The sequence below is a fragment of the Anser cygnoides genome, chromosome 1 (genome assembly GCF_040182565.1).
Source record: "Anser cygnoides isolate HZ-2024a breed goose chromosome 1, Taihu_goose_T2T_genome, whole genome shotgun sequence".
NCBI classification, from domain to species: Eukaryota; Metazoa; Chordata; class Aves; order Anseriformes; family Anatidae; genus Anser; species Anser cygnoides.
Window position 1 is genome coordinate 10,020,487 of NC_089873.1, and position 23,131 is coordinate 10,043,617.

Below are 23,131 nucleotides of genomic sequence, written 5' to 3' on the forward strand. Positions count from 1 at the left end.
AAAAACATGAAGATCACACTTCTCTTGGGAAAGTAACCTTTGCGTGAATTATTCAGTGTAAGCTTTTATTTTGGGATGTTTAATTTTTGCTTCATTCTCACATTAAATGTAGCAAGTGTTAATAACACCTTAAAAATAGTTTCCTGTACTTACCCCCAGTTTTTTAAATTCTATTTTTGTCTTCTCTCCAGCTTTCTCTCACATGTTTTTCACCCTTTGACTGGTTTTATTTTTAAATCTGATAACATCTCAATTCTTTCTCTTCCTGAATTTTCTGTGCTGTCTCTATGAATCACTCCCAAATTATATTCTTCTTCTGGGTGTATGTGGTTATTGCTGCTACTGCCAGATTTTATACAAAATTTTGTATGCTTATAACTAAAAAAGTAGTATGGATTTAAACTTAATTGCTTTTGCAGTATCCTATTTATAGTTATTAATGTGCAGCAGATGGGTAAATTCTCCACCTGTTCTCAGTGCCATATCCAGCTGTTTCAGTGATAATTGTAATTTATCAACGTGGGAATAAGTCTCAGACAAACTCAGAAGTGTAAAACCCATTTTGATTTGAATTGAGAAAAGTAAAGCCATACAAAAATGCCCTGGAGTTCCACATCAGAGGCTTTTCCACTTGCAGTACCTCATCATATGCTTTGTGATACGGAAATCAAAACAGAAGTTCCCAGTGCTTTCTACAGTGACAGTAGGAAGATGATCAAAGCCAGTGTTGCTGAGACTTGTGTGAGCAAAGTTAGTGCCTCTTACTCTTCCTTATATGTCACAGTCCCTGTATCATTGTGACTTCATGCAGCTCAGTAGGAGAGACAGTGCGATACCTCGTCCTGCTCCATATCCCAGCACTATCTGTCCTCCTCCATTTCACCCCAGTCTTGATGTTTTCTGTGATACTGTGAATCCCAAAGATGAGGCTCTGGGGTAAATTTCCCTTTGTATTATCTGCTCTACTAACAATAGTATTTAACCATTGTTAGATTATATATATTCTCTTAAAATTGTTCAGGGCAGAAAGACCAAGTATCTGAACTGCTGCGTGTTATTCCTTAAGATGTATGAAGTTTGTGGGCTTGGACATTTAGAGCTTTCATATATATATACACATACATATATATATACACACACATATATATATATGCGCATATATATGTATGTATATAAAAGCTGAAATTGTAGTTGCTGTTATCCATAAAATGAACTGAGGTGTATTTTCCACAATTCTAGTTTATTTACCAGAATTTAGATTATAAATAAACTTTAATACCTTTGTGTAATAAGCAGTGCTCACTTTATTATAGTCTTGAAGGATATATGTGCAAAAGTTGTTTGCATTTATAAATGATTGCAACCTTGTGTGAGTTGGAAGCTCATTTTAACAACAGTTTTATATTAATACTTGACAATTATAAATTTATTTAGCCTGATTTTGTTTCTTAAAGTTATATAGCATGTTTGTGTTAGTATCATGCTTTACCTAGTGGTATTTTTGTTCCTTTTCCAAGAGAACTGATTCACTGGAATTACTGGGGAGAGAAATTCTTCTCCTTTATGTAGAATATAATGGAACTATATTTTATTCTTGTGCAACTGAAGATTTAAATTGATTCAGTGTTATTTTATTCCATTATTTTCTGCTTCTCTAAGGTCAGGTTATGATGTCTTTCATCAGATTTATCCTTTGATAGTAGAAAATCTACTTTATTTTCCTTGAAGCAAAGCTTTGCAGAAGAAGCTCTCTTGATGTCGTAGTAATCAACGATTAAAAAGAGGCCTGTATAATAGCAACTGTCCAATGCTCAGGCATTGTCTGACTTGCAGGGAGCCTCCCTTCACTGTCAGTATAGTTATGTATTGCTCATGATACCATCAACTGCATTTAAATAACCAATACCACCTGGATTGATTCTACAGATTGACCTAGAAACTGATTCATAGATCAGGTTGGCTAATGTGTGTTTATATGTACACATGCATAAAGGAGGAAGAGGATGTTTTTCCTAAAATACTGTTAATTTGTATATGTTTATAGTGGCTCAAAAAAACATATGAAAGTAAAGGTGATGTGTTTACTATTCTGTATGCAACAGAACACAATGTGCAATGTTTTGATTAAAAAATAAAAAAAAGAAAAAAGGAAGATACAGGAGGCCAAATGGGTACTACAAAGTATACAGATCTTCCTTAATGAAATTATAAAATCCTACTGCTATCCTGTTTTAATGACAGAGTGAAATGTTGTTTTGGAATCTAGTGTGCGTACATAAACATTTGTGTGTATGTATGTGTGTGAAGATGCATCTGCTGGTCAGATCCAGGAGGGCAACTTCACTTCCTACCAAAAGCACTGGAGTTCGAAGCATCTATCTCACATTTCCATTCCTAACAAACTGAAGGCAGAGCCTGGCCCTTCAATATACTGAGAACCTCCTTCATGTTGCTTGCTGCATTAACAGTTCTTGGATATAACTCGAGTTTGAAAAACCTTCTGATCCCTTAGAGACACTTATCAACTGTGTATGGATGCAGTGTACGCATGCAATATACTAAAAAATCATCTAATATACAACAAGAACTAAAAAATATTTTTGATTGTCCTTTTTGCCCAGTTTCTGACTGTTTATGTATACATTTCTTCCAACTGATTCCGTTTCTCTCTGCTATAAGACTGTAGGACCAGAACGGGCAGAAGTACAAAGCAAAGTGAAAACAGAAATCTAGGCTTTGCAGAGCTGGTGGGAAGCAGTAGCAACTCCCAGCTTGTCTGAAGCAGTTCCAGACTCCTAAAGCAATAGACAAACACATTTACACTTCGGAGGTTTTAGGGTTGGAGGTAGCTGGTGTGTATCTCAAGCTTCCATATGGCAGCAGGACAATCTTACATCAGCTTCAGCCAAAAGTATGCTTCTGCAAAAGTGGAATACATGCTTGTTATTAGTTATATTTTCATACTTCATTTTTTTACTGTGATTAAAATGAAATTGTGAGTTCGGGGCTATTATAATCAGTGAGAGAAAACCAGAGTGTTAAACATTAATTCAAAATTACGTTTGGTTTGCTAACTCAGCAAGGAATTGATGGAGTTGTGTTGGTTTCTGGAGGTTGGAGGTAGATTTTGGTAGAATTTCCCTCAGCTCTCATGCTTTGCTTGGGTTATAGACTCCTTAGAATGATTTTTTCCTGTGTATTGTCTCACAGAAAAATTTCACTTTCTAATGGAGGGTGCATTTTTTGATTTTTTGTGATTTTGTTGTTGTTGTGTTGTTGTTTTTTTAAGTGGCCCTTGAATGTATAAAGCAGATTTGTTCTTTTATCTCTTTCAAAGCCATGGCAATTTTCAGTTGTTAAGCACAGCTTGAGGAGTGCAGGCCTCTGCTTATAGTTATTGCATGAGTGTGTGAGATTTGTAATACCCTTGGCTGCCTTGGCAAGGTTCTTCTGCCATGAATCACCAAGAATCAACTTGGAAGTCTGCAGTTTTGTGCTCAGTCTGTCGTTCTTCTTGGGGTCTTTCTCCTACCAAGTGCTAAACATCCTGAACTTTCACTGGAAAAAGAATGGTGGCCCTTGACAGACATTTTTCAGCATTATACCAGATGATATACATCAGTTTATTGAATTTACACAATAAATATCAAGGACAGAGTTAGAAACAATTGGTCTGATATGCTGTAATAATGTGTGCGCGCAAAAATGGGTGGCTAGTGTTCCATATGTTGAAGTTATATTGTTGTCTCCCTTTGCTTCAGCTTAGTTTTTCTAATGGTTCTTTCTCAGTATGTTTGTCCATCTAGTGATGGATCTAATACTCACTAATTTCAATGGCTTGTCTTGGATTGTTTTTCATTCTCTGATTTCATTCGTAATAGTCTCATTCTGGATGTGGTGTCAGTCTAATGCATGCTTTCTTAGGACAGAAAAACCTGCTGTTCTAAACCATGATATATTGTGAAAGTGCTGTAAGAAATAATATAAATGAAATGTTATTACATTTTTTATTTCTTAAAGTTGACTTATTTACAATGGTAACTTGTTTTGCTGATGAGCATTCTGGGTTCAATGATGTGCCCCAACCAAATGTTCCTGGTGCACGAGGCAGTGACAGGCTGGCAGACCCGGCACGTGCTCTCATGGAACAGCAGCGGGAGCCAGGCAGGACGTCCCAGATAACTTCATAGACATATCTGTATTGGAACAACTGCATCATCCCCTGTTTTTGGCTGATCTGTAAAGTATCTAGATGTCCTGTATCAGTGACGCTCTCTCCCTTCCTTCTTTGTTTATTGCCCCCAGTCCTTGCTGTATTTTTAGGTATTCTTTTGTGGTTCTTTGTTTTGGTGCAGGTTGAAAGTGTTTGTTTTATTTTATATGAAGAGTACCAAAATAAATCTGGTTAGCTTTACCCTTAATGGGTGCCTCAGCTTACTACTTCAAAGGATTATTTTATGATGTGTGCATTAACCACGTTTTATTTCCTGTCAGCGTTAGCCAGCACAGCCGTGTGGGCTGGCTTCTTGGAAAGTGTTCGGGCAATGTAAGCAGCTCGGTGTGAATCAGACACCTCAGGGCTTTTGCCTCTCTGGCCAACTTACAAGTCTTTCCTGGTGTACGGGGTGAAAGAGCTTGGAGTATGCTGAAACAGGAGAGTGCTGATGTAAATGGTGGTGAATAGACAGAGTAAAATGGGTAGCAACCTGGAATAAGAAGCAGCATAAAGGTAAAAGGTCAATGTAATTTGTGTGTGTGTACAGGGGGAGTAAAAAAAGCAAACAAAAAAGAACCCTGCTCATGACAAACCCCTCACCTCTCATGTATTTCAGAATGTGGTCTACGAAATTATGATAACTGTTGCACAATCCCGTTTCACAGGGACAGGTGACTTTTCTTCACTATACCTGTTAGCTCAGTCAGAAGCTGTTCACTACAAGAGCGTGTCTCGAATGGACACGAGTGAAACTCTGAGTATTTTTATTGTCCATGTAAAAATCATTTTTAAAGCTTGATACTGTGTTCTGCTAGTCAACTATCTGTATTATATTTTTGAAATTTATTGATATGTTTGTTCCAGGGTGAGGCATTTTTCACTATTTCATGAAATGGCCCTTTATTTCTGCATTTTTAAAAAAGCATTAATTAGAGCATATAGCATTATTTATTTATTTATTTATTCTCCCAGAATATGCTGCAGGCTGCTTTGTAGCATGGCTAGAAATGACCCTTGCTGCTGTAAGAGAGCCAAGAGCCCTGAGGAGTGAGAGCAGGGTGAGCGGGACACCACATCCAGGGTGAGAGGGACGCTCCGTCCCTTACCAAGGGGGCACCGCACCATGGCTGCTCTGTGGGGTGGCGCAAGGCCTGCAGGCAGTAGGGCCGCAGCCATTTTGCTGCGCCTGGCAGCCCGTTGCCAGGGGCAACTGTTTGTTTTGCCTGCGGAGCCGGGCCTGGCTCTGTTCTGTTGATCATTTCATGTCACTGGTGAAGGCAATGTTAGTCAGCTCTTTTTTAAACGAGCGCAGTACGATCTAGGTCTCTGGGTGTCGGAGTCTTTACAACCACTGAGACGTTTTTTATCACCTGCTTTTGGGCTGGTTTGGTGTGTTTGTTCCCTGTGTTTGAGCACAGAGAGCAGAGCAGGTTTTTCAGGTGTTGGGCTTCCTTGCATTTAATGTGATAAGCTTGATTATTTTAAGTTTTGTAGTAGCTTCAGGGTCAGTCTTTTGTTTTTGCTCGTAGCTACACACTGGTGGTGAGCAGTCATTCTTGTTAATGCCCAGGATTATTTCCTGGGAGTTTAAAATTAGTTTGGAACCTGATAGCAATTATTTGTTTTATTATTCTAAACTACCTTCAGGGCTATGCTGGAACAAGTAGAAGTCTGTGGTGTGGTTATCTTGACCTGAACATTGCAATCACCTGTTTTTGATTTGCAGTGTGTTTGACTAGTTGGGGTACCACTTTTGTCATTTTGGTGATACAATTTTCATTTGACAGACAAATGATGTGTCCTTGCATGTGCTGTCTTTGAACTTCATTTTGCTTCATAATCTCAGTTCATTTTGCTTTAAGTCCCGCTGGAATGCTTTCCAGCCTTTCTTACATATGAGTAGAAGGGGGGAAATAGTTGTGTTCAATTTGTTTTATTTGGAAATTTCAATGACATTTAAATACATACTTCATATTTGGAAAATCTGAACAAACTAGTACTAGTGAGCATATGAGTATACAGTTTTGTATTTCTTAGAAGCTACCAGATGTTCCCTTTTTATACTTCTAGGTAATGGATTACAAAACATAAAAATGAAAATAAATCAGAAGATGTTCCTCAGTGGATTATAGTAATCTCCAGGAGATAAATGTTGACTTTATATATTACTTAAGTGTAACATTTATGACTTGGCATTTAATAACATGACATGAACATTTGTAAACCAGATGAATGATCAGTCATGGAGTGATCGATTATTGAACAGTGCTATCTGCTATCAGTTTTAAGAGTGGAATACAGTGATTTATACTATATAGAGTTGTTTTCATTGGCAAAGAAGGAGCCAAGGTGTGAAGCAGCCATATTTCGTTGTTCCTGATTTCTCCATCTGAAATATACAGCCAGAGATACAAGTTTTTCTGTTGAATAAATGAAAATAGATTAAAAAATTTTTCATTTCAAGCATTTGTAAAGTAAATTGTTAGTATTGCTTGCATAATGGATCAGGAGAACAAAATAATCTATACTAAGCTAAAATTTTAGATGGCAGACTGAAATTGTATATGCTTGCAAATGTAACAGTTCACAAGGCACAGAAATAGTGTATATATAATGACTGGAAACACCACTAATACATTATATTCAGGTTTTGTTTTGTTTTGTCTAAGTTATTGTATGCCATGGTTTGCTCCATTATCCACATACATTTGTCATTTTTCCTTGCTCTTGAACTTTTTACACAATTTGCTCTGAGAAATAAAATAAAAGTTTGATAGAATTCGTATGTGCCACGAAATGTAGTATAAGATCAGGATTAAGAAATAAGTAGTATTCATTTAAAGAGACGTAACATCTCTCAAAATGTTGAAGAGCTGACATTTCTCTCTAACTGCTGACAAATGAGTACATGAATCTGATAGTTGTTGTCACATTTTGATATGCTGTATAAGTGCTGCCTCTAATTACTTATTTGGAAATATATGACATGGATCACTCCACTCCTAAAGAGGATGAAGGGAGCTGTATGATTTATTTTGTAGTTGCAGATCAGTTGGTTGGGATGAGGCAGTTGTGAGCGATTCTAGTGATGTTGCAGTTGGAATTAAAATAAGTTGCCAGTTCCTGCTAATTTTCTGTATATTGTTGTACAAGGCAATGGCAAAAAATATCCTGACTGTATTTCTTCCTTAACTAAGATGACACTTAGTTAAGAGTGCACTTAGTCACATGGTCTAAACTTTTGAGTAGACCTGTGCAGTGCCAGGAGTTGGACTTGATGATCCTTATGGGTCCCTTCCAACTCGGGATATTCTATGATTCTATGACAGATATGATAATACAAATAGATCTGTGTAAGAAGTTATGCGCTTTCTACTCCATCTTCAAACTGTATGTAGTAGGCCACTTGTGTTAGGTTATAGGCTTCCCAAAAAATCACGCTTTGCTGGTTGAATAAATTTCTGTTAGTATTTGAGAATTTGAAATTGGAGAATGTTGTAACCAGTGAATTTTGTAATTCAAGAAAAGAAAAAAAAAAAGAAAAAACTTTTTTTTTTTTTAATTTAAATTTAAATTCCTAATAGCAAGTGCTGGATGATCACTGTTAGTACTCTGGTACTAACCTCTAACCTGGTACTAAGCCTCTAACGTGGACCAGAGACCATAGTAGACAGCAAGGTGCAAGGACGTGTCTTTCCTACACACTTTGCAAAATTTTACAAAATTAAAACATTCAAGAAAATACAGAATTGAAATATGGTGGGCTTTAGCTGTCTAGAACAAGCTGTTTTAGTGCTTTACTAATTCTCTTTCTGAACACAAAATCAAAAAAGAAAGGATGATGAAATATGGTGTCACTAGTGTTGAAATTACTTGGGGAAGCAAGCCACAATTCATTAAAAGAAGTAGGGATAAAATAAGGTTTCCTACCATTTCTTCAGTTTTATAAATTACCAAACATTTGGTAGAACTCAGTCTCACCACTAAAACGTGCACATCAACCTATCCTTTTTGTTGATGCACCAAACAACCCCAGGAGATTAAGTGGAAGAGCAAGGTAGTAATTGGAAATGGCATTACAAATGTTTATTTTCTGTAATTCAGAAGAATACAAATTGGAAATTATTTTTAAGAAAGCAAAACTGACTGCATATATGCACACCTATGTGTGCTACTGCTTCTGAACATGAAGACAGTAACTCTGCTGTGGCAGTGCGTTTGGCTCTTTAAGTTTCTATGGAGAGGAAACTATCTAGACAAAAACTGATTGGTATCTTTTCCTGCTTTTCAGTGTATGAAGTGCTAATGAGGTTATTAATTCTGTATCTGACAATGAGGATGATAACATTTAGAACAGATTAGGACCTCAGTCTAAGAGAGGGTTCCTCAGTAAATTTAGAAAAGAAAATTAAATCAATATTTTCATCACAAGTATGTACTAACACAGTTAGGGAGGGTGTTACTCCACCCAGAAAGAGCTACAGGAATACCAACCAACCACCAAAAAATGAAGTAGTATTTTTATGTGATATCGTGACTCTAAAATTTTTGTTGAGGGAACACATCATATCATTAGAGGTTACATAATTTATGCTTTTCATATATTTTTTCCCCCAGTACTGTAAAGTTCCTTGAAATTGTGAGTTATATATTTTAAACCCATACTGTTTTGTTTTCTCTACTCTGTTAAGTTATGTGAGTCATACAAAACAATGTCATCTGTTCACCTGTGCTGAGAATTTGTTAGATCAGTGCAGATGATCTTGATTTTAAGGTGGCAAGTGTATTATGAGGGCATCTTTACAAGGTTTCTTCATTTGATTGATCATCTTCCTCCTAATTTAATTCTCTGTCAAAGTAAAAAGCTCTTTAGTTCTTAGTACTTTGTTCTCATAAGGGACTTTGGACACAACAAAGAAGTTAGTGCTCCACCATCCTAGCTTTTGTCCTCTGTGCTCCTTAAGTTTCTTATAAAAGAATTATACTTCGTGGGAGAGAAGTACCACATTGTATGGCATCCAGTAGGTATCTATAGATAGCTTTCTGAAAAGAGTAGTTGCTTTTTATTTTGAATGACAACAAGTGGAGCTGTTCATGTTGAGCTCTGTGATTCAAAGGCGAGGAAAAATGTCCTGCTTGGTGAGAATACTTATAAGTATAGTTGAAATTACCTTAGAAAGAAATACGTGTTAATCATCTCAATATACTGAATATGGACTGAATATGAGTATGAGTGCATACTAAATACGGACTAATGTTCTAATCTGGTAAAATGTATTTTTATCTTTCTTTAAAAAATTAAATTTATTTATTTAATACTTGTTTCCCTTCAATGTGTTGATGTCAAGTTTAGGAAGGCAAAACTTTTCCCCTGACAGCAGAGTTGTTAATTCATTGTAAAAAGAATTTCAGTGCAAGTCTAAGCAGTATATTCCTAACCTACCTTTCTGTTGGTAATACATTGTGACTACTGAAACAGTGAATTACTCATTGAAGTTACACATATAAATGGAAAAAGAAGTGACATTTTCATGGCAGTTAATAATTTGGGACATTAAATTGTTTTGAGTAAGTAAAGTCCTCCACTTTCATCCAGAGTTAGTTACCATTTTTGGTAGACTACTAACAGTAAGTTCGGCGTGGCATTGGATATCTTACTGATTTTTGCCCTTTTTTTTTTTCTTTTTTAAAAATTCCCCATAGTCATTATAATAGCACACCTTAACCTTTGTAATAGGACATGAATAAACATAAAATTATAACACAGATTGTCAATTTGAAGTTGAAAACTTTTTTTTGTTTTGTTTGGTTTGGTTTGGTTTGGTTTTCAGCATGGTTGACAAAATGCCTAGTGAACTGGTAGGCAGTTACATAAAGAGTGGTAAAATCTCTTAGAATCAATGTAACAATATATCTGATGTGACATGCAGAAGAACCAGCTGTTTCAACAACAACAACAAAACAAGGATGCTTCAGAGTCTGACTTAAAGATCTTTTCCTTGATTTAGATTTATTGTAAGTGAAAGATTATCTCAAATAGTCACTTTCTCTTCTTTCTTTTGCTAAATAAGAAGAGGCATTAGGTAACACAAACCTTTTGATTTAGCAATGCTTCTTGCTTTCAGAAACTACTCAGGAAGCATGATTAATTTTTAGGATTGCTCATTATCTGAATACTAATCTTCTTTCAAAAAAAGAATTTCCAGGACTTAATCTCATTCCAAGACAAAGAATTAATCCCATTCCAAGACAAAGGCATAAGGTGGGGACCAACACTGTACCATAATATCTGACAATGGTGGCTACACCTGCTCTGCCACACTTGGAATGAATCCACGCTTGAGTTTAGCTGTTGCACAATTGCTGCAAGATTCTGGCACCTACGGCACCTTAAGTAGCCAACCGAGTCTGTGAAATGGAAACTTGAAATCCTAGCAAATCAGGATAGTAGCAGTTTTCAGTCATTTTGTGCTAGCTTAAATTAGTTGGAGAATAGAATCTCAGACATATGTATTACACAAATTAGTACTTTCTATGTATGCTTTTTCATTGTTTCTTACTTTGTGACTATGCCTTTATTATCTAGCGATAAAAGAAATATTATCCGTGAAATTGGCATCCAGTTAACAGCTAATGATTGTCTCTCTGCTACCCCAATAGTCTCTACCAACCACCTAGATGAGAAATGTATTTCATTTAATTGACTGTGTAGCTGTTGGGAGATGCTACTGTCTTGTTCTCTAATATATGTTAATTCCTGTAGTTAGTGATAGTTTACATTTTATGTTCATGGAGAACTAGTTTCTAACGGCAAATGCAGTCAGGGTACTTCATGATACAGCCATCAGCTCTCAGAATCTTTGTCAGCAATTCTGTGATGAGTAGCTATTATAGCAACTGTCATTGCTGTTTTCATGTAGCTGCTTTACCAACTCCAACCAGTAACATGGAGTTGTTGATCCTCATTGTCATGCTAATCCATAGTCTAGACAGATGTTGAGGCAGTGACACCTGCATGTCCCTTGGTTGGAAAAGTGAAGTGAGAAAAGAAAATAACTTAAGGGTGTGCAAACAGATTCTGAGGTTTTATGTTAACTTGCCCAAGTTGTAGCTCTTTTCCGTTATCTAGGGATGCACTAAAGATGAAACCACTTCGGAATTGCTTAAGCATAATTACACCCACTTAGAAATCACTTCTGCTTTTGCATTTGTACAACAGATCCAACCCATTATTGAATGTGCTTAATAATAATTTACTAATCGTTACAGCAAATGAAGAACTCATGATGAAGGAGAGAACATGGTTGAGTTAAAAAAAAAAAAAGTAATTTAAATGTTCGGGCTGTTTGCTTTAAAACAAACAAACAAAAAAACCTCAGCATAACTGGCAGAGCAGCATTTGGATCCTAGCTAAATGACAGTCAGCACAAGTATCTTGCTGAGTGAATAGATACTTCAGGAAAGTGTGTGCTTCAATATTTGGCCCCTCACAATAGTCTCCGTATTTCTTTGTGTTGCCTAAAGGTACAGAGTAAAGAAATCACAAATGTCATCACCACTCAAAGGCTTTTGCAGCACTTTTTTGACCATGACATCACCCATACTCATGTCTCACCTAGTGTTGGGTCTTATTTTTTATACTTCCTATTCAGTGCCTACCTCAGATCCTCAGAAGAACTTTCTTTCTCCTCTTTTGTGGACTGTACGGCCTGGACACAAGCTCATTCTGCCATGGATGTGGATATGTAACTGTATAAAAGGTGTGGGAGCAGTGAGCCATCACCAACTGCCAACTTCAGCAGCCCATGCAAAGTTTGGATGTTAAGGTTATGATAAAAATCCTACCTCTGTCTTGGAACTTGAGCATTTTGTTCAGTAGTAGAGGCAGGAGTGGTTCAGGCCAGAACCCTCTCCTTCGAAAAATCCAACTAGAGTCATGCTCTCTTTTCTTGTCCCCCACCCCTCAACAAACTCTCATCTCTCTTTCCCCCTCTTTTATTTTCTTTTTCCTTCTTCCCCTTCTCTCTTCATGCTATGGTAATCATGCGGACCTTTCTTTACAAAATAGCCTCAGGCCTGGAGAACAGCAGAGAGGAGTCCAGTTTACAGTTTACTCCACCTCAGGGGATTATTTAAAAGGAAACCTTTCCAAAGATTTTGTGAACAATCAGTTTATTCTGGAATTAAATGGTTGCTAAGTATTTTCAGGATTGTGAATTTGGATTTAGGCACTGCAGTTTGGGATAGCTGGAGTTTAAGTGCCTAGGTGGGACTTCTATATCTACCTCAGGTGCCTATTAAAGGTGTAATGCAACTGGTTTACTAGCTCTGTGGTTTGAAGGTGAGTGTTTCTTTCAGGAATCTTGCTACAGGTTTAATAGAGCAATGAAAACTATTGGCTCTGTGGATCCCCTATTTCTCTGTTTTCAGTGATGAATACAGTGTATTCTTTATTAGATGTATTATGTAGGTTAGGATGTGTGTGAGAGAATAAAGTGTACAATATTGCTGACACTATGGTTGAACAGCATAATGGAGCTGGAGTACACACTGAAAATGTTCATTCCTCAAAGGTCCTGATTCTGTAATGACCTTCACTGATTTCAAAAGATAAGGAGTTAAACTGTTTTTCAAACACACCTCGAGTGAAGTTTGTCTGCCTTTTCTGAAATGGTCATGCCTAATTTTTCTATCCAAACTTTTGTACAGTTGAGCTGAAATTAGTTTAGTGTTTTCAAAAATGTGAAGCTCTTGTAATGGTTTACATTTGTACATCATCTACTTTTAGCACAGATCTTAATTACAGCATAAAGCTTTAAGGGGACTATCCCCAATGTTATGAAAGTGTCAGAGATTAAAAAGTTGTCATAGACTAATACAGCTTCAATATCAAAGCAGTATTAAAGATATTTTGCAGTAAATTTGACATTATAATATTTGTGTGGCTTTGAAATTTAGTTTGATTTTATTAAGAATGTGACAAAAGAGAAAAAAGAAAAAAAAAAAAGAAAACGAGTACCACAAAGAAAATTATGGCTATGTGTTTCAGCTGACTAGCAAAGAATAAATAAAGAATAAAGAAACAATTTATATGGACACAACAAAGCCATCTTCATACTGTTATTTATCCCACTGGGAGACTGAGGTAAAGGAAAGCTCAGATGTTCAGTCATGGAAAAGAGCAGAATCAGCAACATTCGTAATAAAACCAGTAGGAAGTAATTCTTAGAACAGCTGCTCTGTAGTTAACTCTCAGATGTAGTGATTAATAGTAAAGGTAAAATGTAAAAGTCTAGGTTTTATTCATGTAAATATGTAAAAATCTTGGTTTATTTATATTAAACACTCTTGAAAAGAGACTACTTTTTAAGGTAGATTTTTCTAAATTCATTTTTATAAAAAAATGTCATTTCCATACATTTAGGTGAAATAAAGGAACTAGTTGGTATTAAAATGAATTTGTATATATTTGCACTATTACATGTGTTTGGTCTTATGACAAGCTGTTCGCGTGCCAGCACATGATATACACTATGTAGAAAACCAGCATTTCCAACTACGAGTTATGAGATTTGGATTTTTTTTATTTTTAATTTTTTTTTTTGGGGGGGGGGGGGGGGCATGACAAAAGTGGTACTTTATGAATATAGCCCCCCCAAATCAGTATTTTTGAAGGTAATTAGAATAATATGTTTTGCATTATATCATTTATGTCTGCTTGGTTTACATTAGTACTGGTTGTATTTTAACAGTCTCAGTAGTGCGCTACAGGAGAAGATAAATTTCAGGATGAATGACATTCACAAATGGCTGTAAACTGAAAGCTATTGCCACATCATGATCAAAGAAATGATTCAAACCAATTAAACATATATTTGTATGTATTCAAATAGTGTGCATATATATTTGTTTGTACTCTGTATGTGTATGTCTAGTTAAATGCTTCAGATTTTTTTCTAATAGTTTATTCCATATGAGGCAAACACAAACTCAGTTTTTTTGCATTGCTCTAGTATGTGAGGATTTTTTCCTCCTGTGAGAGAGTAGTTTTATTTGAATATTGACCTATTTCCACATTGTTATGACAATAGGAAACAACACTGGGCTTCCTCTGACAAGGTACTTAGTGTATCAGTAAATCAGTCAAATAAAAAAAAGTGTTTGGAAAGCACCCAGCTTATAGAAGGTCAGACAATTTAATAGGCATTTATGTTTTTAGTATTATTTCTGTTGGCAGCAGGTTAGTATGCCAGAAACATCCTTGCTTTATCCGCATCTCAGAGTCATCAAAGTAATCTGTTTCCTATCCAGGGTGGTTCCTAAGGAAAGCATCTCTCATCCCTTTCAAATGCCTGCATGAGCTGAGACAACTGGAAGTGATTAGAATAGAATGACATGTGAAATCACATGGGAAAGGATTCATCTTGCTAAAGATGAGGAATCAGTGCTCTGTTGTGTAGGGGAAGAGGAGTTTAAGTACAAAACGGAGCAGATTTTCAAGGGGACACATGGGAATTGAGATGTATGATTGTGCTGATGCCATTTAATATTGCAAATCACATTCTACCCCCAGCAGATTATATTTAAAAACAGGCTGATAATCACAGATGATAGTTTCATAAGAGCATAGTAACTGCCAGGCAGGAATGAAGCAGTTGTTCCTTTATCCTCGTCCTCCCCCGTAGTTCTCCCAAAACACACAGTGATATCAGACAAAAATAGAACATAAATAAGTACATAGCTGTAAATGTTACATTTCTAATGTGAACAAAATGGCATTTCCCAAACATATGGGATTTGATGATTTCACTTTAAATGTGTACATTATTAACACTAGAGATACTTCAACTGGAAATTTTTCCTTCATGACAGGGAAGGAGCTTTTGTTATTATATAAGCAGTATCCTTTTGCAAGAAAAGCTTGTTCCGTGCCTTTATTTTCTCGCCAACTAAATGGATGTACTGTACTTTTTGCACTTGCATTGAGTGACCTCATGTTATTTAAACCCCTCTGAGTTTTCAAAGCTAGTAAAACACACGTAATGCACAGCTCTGAGGTACCTTGCACAGTATGTTATTTGTACTCTTAATCTTAGTATCAGTGTGATATTGTAACTGTTGGGAGATTCTTGGTGCACCAGAAAATTACTAGTTTGAGAATGTAACCTTCTACAGACACACAAACCTGCAGCGTTTGGCAGACAGACAAACTACATGTGTTTTTGTTGTTGTTGTTGTTTTTAAGCCTGAAAAACTAGGTGAGATAGCTTGAGTAATAATTGAACTATAAGGATATTCACACATGCTTTAAGCATCAACCTAGATATTTGTTTATGTTTGTTTTGATTGGGGCCTTCATAATTGTGAAAACTGTGGATCGGATTCAGAGACTTTCCAGTTCGTCACACATCTGAGGTGATTTTTTTTTTTGTTTTGTTTTAAAATTAGGTAATGTTTTGGCAATGATTCCTTGTAGAAGGTGGGCGGTGTTACTGATGCCCTGAAGTACCGCGCCTGTCTGCCATCTAGAACTGTTGACGAGTTGCCTTTTGAATGTCATCTCTCTGCATGACATTCTGGCAGTCACTTCCACCTGTGGGTGTCCTTCCTTTTGGTTGTTCAGCTCAAACAAACCTGGTGCTTAAATTTTTGTACAATGGCTATTCTGGAGAGAAACAGACCCCTTCTTTTTCCGTAACAACATTGAGAAAATGCATCCGTTTGAACAGCTATGAATAACACGTTACTCTAGGATATAGTACACTAGGTAGATAATGTTAGAAACAAAGATACATGGTCTCTAGAATCAGCCTGACTCAATTGTACTGACCTACAACAACTAAAATAAGTGTATTTCAGACCAGGGAAGGAACCAGTACAGTTATCTTAGTTTAGCTTCCTGCATACTCAAAGAACTGTATGTGATCATTTCTCCAGGTGGTAGAATTACTTCTTAACTTTGTGAGTCATCATTATAATGCTTGACAACTCATTAAACAGGCCAAAAAGTAAGTATTGTAAAGGAAACAGAAAAAGCCTGCAAACATTACATAGGTTGTTAACAGAGGAACCTTTAGCCCTGGGGACAGCAGCCATTCAATAACTGTAGCTTTATACCACATGAAAATGTCTGAAGCTCAGATGAATCCCTTCTGCCTCTAGCCACGGAAAAGTTGAGCATCTAGCTTAAATTATTCATTAGGGCTCTCCCTGTGTATTTTATGGAAACATGACATTTTTGCAGCGCATCCCTCGTGCTGCTCAGAATGTCAGTATTTGTCCATCAGAGGTGAGTTTCCCTGTAACTGCAGCAATAGGCATGCTAAGTGACCCACATTAAGTGAGGAGTGCTTGTACGGGTAGAGGCAGGAAGGTATCCTGTGCTCAAAGCAGCTGTTCCAACCAGTCATGAAACCAAAACCAGAGCCTTTTCATGAGCATTTTGAGCACAATGCCTCTTAGTTGAATGATCTGTTAGGAGAAAAAAAAAAAAAAAAAAAAGGTTTAAAAAATGAAATAGCAATACGAAAACCTCTCTGGATGGCAAGGAATGTAGTCTGGATGGCAAGGAATATAGTACTTTATTCTCATCAAGAAATCATCTGTTACGAGCAGAATGACAGCAGCTGTCTGTCAGAATAGAGCCATGCCTTCACTGAGATGAGCTGAAAACCCAAGTGTCCGAGCAGTCAGCTGGCAAAGGGCAGCAGCACCCACTGCATTGCTGCTGAGCATCCCTTGCTCCATTAGCAGTGGGCACCAAGTGTCCTTGCTGGAAATCGCACTCACGTTTTTAGGCTTTCTTCTAACTTCCAATAATTCTAAATACGTAGTTTAAGTATCTAATTTTATATATGTGTATATGTGCACATATATAAAATGAGAAAAATAGTTGTGTAAATAAACTCACAAAATGGTGGAGGTTTGAAAAATAACTAATTTTTCCAGAGATGCTCTTCATTTTAAAGCTATGAAACTTGTTTTCTACTTATCTATCATATGCGTGCTGGTGTGGGTGTGCAAGCTCTGTGTAGTAGTTTCCAGAGCTCTCAAGGCATTAATAATTCAGTCCCTGAAGAATTGGCTGAGGCAAGGTCAGGCTGGCTTGTTTATGGTTTCAGAGCAGGCCATAAACATCTATTCTATGTAAAATATTCCTTTTTGAATTTCAACCTACATAAAGGGGAATTATAAGAATAGAGAGGAGATGGTATTGGGTCAGGCTGAGATATATGGAGAAAAAATCTTTCTCCAGCAGTGGCAGATAACAATGAAAAGTAAAAACACAGTAAAACAATATATTATTCTTCCCCTGATACTCTACTAGTATTCACTTTTATAGGCAGAGGTTCTGTATTCATGTATGTACTTAGGCTCTGCCAGTCTCCCTTGTGCCCAATTTAAAGTTCTGTTTCTCAGAATCCTTTGAGGTTTTTCTGGCCGTTGCATTTTTCCTCGTACCTGCTTTCTGCTGCTGTTGCCACCCTTCATCATCCGTTTCTTCCGTTAATCAATTTTGTTGTTGTTTCCATGCTACTTCATTTGTTTCAGATTTTTTTTTTTTCAATCCACTTCAGGCATACCCCTTATTCTCCTATAGTCAGAGCTTTCCTAAAGTCAAATACTTTTCCCCGGTTAAAGGAGAATTATTAACCTGAAATTATGGTTTCAAAATGTGTTTTTTTTTTTTTTTTTTTTTCCTCCTCTGGAACTGGTCTTGTCAGCAGAGTGTTTGCTGCTGTTGTTGTTGGTTTTTTTTATTTGTTTGTTTGTTTGTTTGTTTGTTTTCCAGTGCATTGAAAGAACAATTGCAATAAAAAGTCAAATTGCAAAAATTTCACATTGCAAAAATCAATTGCACCTTCTTTCCTTCCCAAGTATAAGGTGGTTTTAATTCTGTTTTTAATTCCACAGAACTAGCTATGTAGTTAGTTAATATTTCCATTTCTTCTTCATTTTGAATGTTTGACACTCTTCCTTATTTACTTTGTATTGCAAAAATCAACAAGTGAATACCAAGTGATTCATTTTTTCTTGCGATATGACATAAAGATTAAAGCCAAAATGTTGGCTAGGAAAATCAAACAGAAACATTGGACCTGATTGTTTGGTGTATTTACTGGAAGATAGCAATTTAGTGCTCCCAAAGTGCTAGAAGGAGGTCAGTTGTATTTGTGTCACACTCCTACAGATTTAGACCCTGTCCTTCAAGAGCCTTCCATGGTCTAGGAACTGAGATTCCTGAGCAGCTGCTAAGATATCTCAAAACATTTTATGTGGGAAAACAAATTGGTGTAATCAATCACTTATGCCGTGCTGTAAGTAATTGCATATATCTATGTTGTGCAGCTAGGGCCATGCACCGAGAAGCTTCTGGCCTTGCCATTAAAACTGTTGCCCTCCAAAACCCAGTGATGGCATTCGCAGTGCATATTGAGAGCGATCCCTCACTTTGCGTGGGGATGGTTTGAGAGTGGCCCAGGCCAAAGCCATTCCAGGAACTGCTCAAGCAGCTTCCCGGTGTGGACTATTGCAGTCCAGGGAGCATGCTCTGGATCAGGCATTGCTTATTGTCATCGTGAATAACCATCCATGACTGCGTCCATGGAGAGTCCCTTTCTGCATCAATTCTGGGGTGGCTTTGAAATGGTTATAAGCAAGAAGACTGATGGGGTGAGTGATAATCACTGCCCTGCAGCCTGTGAGGGGATGCCATGTCCCATTTTTAGGGTGCATATGCAGTGGAAGGTTTACACTGCAAGTACGTTTCTTATAAATATTTCATGGTGGTGTGTGACCTTTATTTGCTTGCCAGGTATCTCATGGCTCTGATACAATAACCTGTGACAGATTGTTTGAACTGCAAAGCCCTGGAGCCCTGCTGTAGGTGAAAAGTGGATGCTCCTTACCTACAGTGAAGCATGTCAAACAAGGGACCAAAGAGACCTCTTTAAACAAACAAACAGCCACCGCCAAACAAACAAACAGAAACACCCCAAATCAACGAACAACATAAAATAAACAAAATTATAAAGTAACCAGCCTGTGAATAACAGTAAATGGCAAACAGAGGAAATGCAGAGTTAGGAACCCATTTATTTCAAAAACAAATCTCCAAGATGTTTCTGCTATTAGTGCTTCTGAATTCATAAACATAAGAAATGAGTTGAGTCCAGCACTTTCTGGTCATACGTTATGTTTGCTCTGTCAGGTTATAACACCTCTGCTGATGGCTTCTCTTTGCTCTCTCAAAGGTTTAAACCAGCTGTCTGCTTTCTGCCAAACAGCGAATACTTGGTACTGACTCAGCTTCACTGATTTATCAAGAGAGTATCTTCATTCTTTGTCTCTCCCCACTTACTATGCAGTTGTATGTGAGAAGCGTTGTGGGGAGCTTGCAGAGGAAATCTGTACAGGTCAGCTCACAAATGAACACATCCTATTTTGTCAGATTAAATGCTATAATTGGATACTTTTAGACTTTGTGTTCTTTTCAGTCTCCAGTTATTTTCCTTAACAATTACTCACTGTTGTGAAAGCTCTAAAAGCAATGTACGTGGAGTTGATTAAAAAGGAATTACAATAAGGCAAAATGCATGTGTTTCTTGGGGAGAGGATGAAGCCACTTAAATTTAATTTTATTAGTGTTAGGGCAAAGCCATATGTCTGATTCATAATTGAATGCAACAAGAAATTAGATTCATAGCAATTAAAGGGATTTGAAGTACTTTGGTTAGCTATGCAGAATGAGTTTCATGATACAGGTGTAAGGTGGTGGTTGGATGGAGTGGGAGAGTGTCACTGCTGTCATGAAGAGCTAATGAAGAGTTGTATGGGATGAGCTAACAGGTCTTGTACAGGGACAGAGCTAACTAAGAAGGGGACATAGTGTTTCAGGTACTGGACAGGACTACAGAAGGGAGAGGTTGTTGTTCAAATTGGAAGAGATGGTTATGACCAGAGTATTGGATTTAATTTGAGCTCTCTCCACCAAGAGGAATTGGAAGCTTCTGGTTGTCTCATTACAACTTCTAACTCTGAAGTCTTGGCACAGATTATGGGTTTTGATATAAATTGCGCCTGGTGACTGTGCTCCAGAGGAGCAAAACAGCTGTAATTTAGTGTGCTGCATTTTGGCTACCATGTCAGTCCATTTTGAAGTACATCAGCATGCTGCCTGTTTCTGACTTGACAGTAGAAACACAGAAATTCAGTATGTTGTTTTCATTCATGTAAGCACATTTCCAGGGGATGACCCTGTATAGTACTCCAGAGTCAGTTTCTTTGTATCTTTTATGCTTTTTGTTTTGTATTCAGATCTCAGGAATCACTTTTGAAAAGTTTAGTATTAAACTTTTAAGTAGCTTTTGTTCGTGGTCTATGAAAAATGAGTATCTCTGCACGGAGAGGAAAGAAGCCTGGGTCATGCTGTTCTGTGATGCAACAAAGAGACTGTATACATCATGACAAAATGTGGTCAAGGTGTGACATTTAGCTTGCCAGACTGAAACAAACTGCGGATGGACACAACTTCAAGACAATCAGGCAGGTTGCCATGGCTTGTAGTGTGTGCTGTATACCTCACCTTCCTATGTGCTATCACAGGTTGATACAGATTGGAAGGGACCTTCATCCCATTTAGAAGATAGACTTCCAAAGTTGTTTACTTACAGCAACATAAAAGAGTTATACTGAAGTTTTAACCTGGCTCAATGCTTTTCTTGTGTACAGAGAAAGAGCTTGTAGCTATTCGTAGGTGCGTGTTAAAAATGTATCAGGGTTCTACTGTTTACAGTCATTTTCTGGTGATTACTGTACCACAACCTAAACCACTGAAATTTCCCTCTCGTTGTAGGAGCAGATATGCCCTAGTCACTAGACCACAAAGGACGTAGCTACATGAACATACAGAAATGGACTCCAGCTGTGCTGTCTCATTCCCTGAGCTGTCCAGAGATAAGAGATCTCTGGACTTGAAGCCAAGTATTCATCTTAAGCACTGCTCTGTGCTTGAGGAAGTTTGACCTATTTCCCTGCTGGGACATACTGTGATAATGGCATGGCTCTGTAGCATTTGAAGTATAGATAACTCATGCTCATAGGACAGGCAGTGCAAGCATAAATCTGTTAGCCCCTTGTCATGCTATCTAAAATCACGCGACTTTTCTTTAGACCTCAGATACATTATTCTTTGTTGCTGCTTCTTCTGGCAAAGTGGTCCTGTTTCCCTAAAGCCTAGAATGAGCTGTTCAACAGTAGGATTTCAGGAAAACCTAGCTTGATTTGGTGCCTTCTTTAAGCAGCTTTATCTTTTCATGCAGGCTGTTGTGAATCTTCCTCTGACAATCCTGCCGTTGTTAGCATGCAGTCCCTGTGCGGCAGTAGCCTTGAGTCTGCACCATGAAACCCCATTTTTTAACGAGAATCTTTCAGCGATTAGCACTTCTTTTTTATTAATATATTCCATTCAGTAAATAGATTATTTTGAACACTGCAATCACTTTTCCTCTGGTGATAAACGCTACTTTCACTTGTGCTGTAGCTGAATAATGATTTCTTTGGAGGTGTAATTAAACCACTGCCTTCCTCATAATCACAATTTTTTCATATGATATACTTGCTTCAATAAGTAGCTGTCTGACCCAGACAGCAGGAAGGAACACTTGTTTTTAAGGCTTTTTTTATTCAGTAAAAGCAAAAGCAATATGTCATATAAAATGCTGTACTCCTTTCAGTGTGGATGTGCAGGGACAGTCAGGTTGGAAGGCATCTCAGGAGGTCAGATGATCCCCTGCCTGAAGCAGGGAAGGCTCTGAGGTCAGCCCAGGTGTTTCAGGGTTTTCTCCAGGCTCACCTGGAAAACATTTGAGGCCTGCAGAGCCTCGGTGCAACCTCTGGCTGCAGCTGATTGCATCTTAAAAAGAGATTGAAAAGGGAATGAAAATACAAAAGGATGTTGAGAGAATTGATAAAGCAGGTGTTGTAAATAAGACATCTCTTTGCACATTTCTTTATGACCACTTAAGATCTTAACTACTTCAGTGTTTACTTCTTCTCCTCCAGTGTTTAGAGTACACGAATTAGTGTAGCTTGTGCTCTAAGGAGATGTTAGAAAGCATGAAGTAAATGGCATTGGATTAAATAAATTGCCTGTTTTCTGGCCTTGACAAGCTGCAAATCAGTGAAGTTCTTTTGTGCTGGCCTGATGAGATGGCAAAGGGGAGCATGATCACCTGCCAATGTTATTTTCTGCTGTTTGGTTAGACTTGGTCTTGTACCAGCCTTTCTCTTCAGCTAGTCTGTGTCAAAACACTCTTCTCATATAACCTCAATCTGCTTCAGTGCCATCTTGAGAAAAAAAAAAAAAAAAAAGGAAAATTAGTACTTCCCATATTCAGAATAAAGACTCTGAGATGCTGGGAAGTCATACCAATAAGCCATATAGACCCTTCAGATGAGAGCTTTTCTCAAGCTGCATTGCTTCCACAGCCTGGCTCTGAGTTCTGGGTAAGTGTAAATGAGTATGGGTTGTAGGAGAGCAATTGTCTGCTGTTTGTTGGAAAGGAAATGCAGTCTTTGATCATAATTGCAAATATAAATTGCCCTTTCTATAAGCTGAAGAATCACAACGCTTGGTTCAGTTTCTTTTGGGGAAACAGATGCTTCTTTGAGACATGATCAAGGACAAAAGTCATCACAGCTTATCTACTTATCTTAGTATGAAGGACTATTTAATTCACACACGCTATTCTGCGTGAATTAAGAAGAGAGATCATAATAAAAATGATGCTCAGCTAAATCCATAGAACTTGATTACTAATTAATGCTCGGTGTATGTGTGTGTATATATATATATATTTTAAATAAGGGTAATTTCAGGGTCGTGTTCTGATAATCTCTTCCTTGTGTGGTCTA

At 37.4% G+C, this 23,131-nt stretch overlaps 1 protein-coding gene and 1 long non-coding RNA gene across 14 annotated transcripts in view; both read left to right on the forward strand.

The window, feature by feature from the left end:
* The window catches only part of PCLO (piccolo presynaptic cytomatrix protein), a 370,143-nt gene that overhangs the window by 48,632 nt on the left and 298,380 nt on the right, over positions 1 to 23,131 (forward strand). The gene's annotated exons all lie outside the window — the stretch shown is intronic.
* LOC125182661 (uncharacterized) lies at positions 139 to 20,919 on the forward strand. Its single transcript, XR_007162852.2, has 2 exons — positions 139 to 936; positions 19,471 to 20,919. It is a non-coding gene; the product is annotated as an uncharacterized lncRNA (long non-coding RNA).